Consider the following 471-nt stretch of genomic DNA (forward strand, 5'->3'; position numbering starts at 1 on the left):
CTAATACTCATAATGATTGCACTGTGAGTTTTTTCATCTTGTTTTTCTTGACCCTTTCCCTGTGTAAACAATCATGTGTTCCTAAAATGGCTAGAGCCCAGATGACAGAAAAGGAAAGGTACACTTTAGGTTAATTCACACAGAGGTCAAACTTGTGTTGACATCTTTGGTTAGAGAAACAAATCTTCCTAGCGAATTACAAAACCCACCTCCATTACAACACACTAACTTTAAGATGTCGAGCACTCTGGTTGAATAACTGAGTACTTGTCTGGGAGGGATTGGGGGCAGGAGGAGAAGGGGACAACAGAGGATGAGATGGCTGGATGGCATCATTGACTCGATGGGACATGAGTCTGAGTGAACTCCGGGAGTTGGTGATGGACAGGGAGGCCTGGCGTGCTGCGATTCATGGGGTCGCAAAGAGTCAGACATGACTGAGCGACCGAACTGAACTGAACTAGAACTGAA

At 45.2% G+C, this 471-nt stretch overlaps 1 protein-coding gene across 4 annotated transcripts in view; it reads left to right on the plus strand.

The window, feature by feature from the left end:
* The window catches only part of SCML1 (sex comb on midleg-like 1 (Drosophila)), a 37,907-nt gene that overhangs the window by 13,957 nt on the left and 23,479 nt on the right, over nucleotides 1-471 (plus strand). The gene's annotated exons all lie outside the window — the stretch shown is intronic.

This window comes from Bison bison, unplaced genomic scaffold (assembly GCF_000754665.1).
Source record: "Bison bison bison isolate TAMUID 2011002044 unplaced genomic scaffold, Bison_UMD1.0 scf7180017864369, whole genome shotgun sequence".
Taxonomy (NCBI): Eukaryota; Metazoa; Chordata; class Mammalia; order Artiodactyla; family Bovidae; genus Bison; species Bison bison.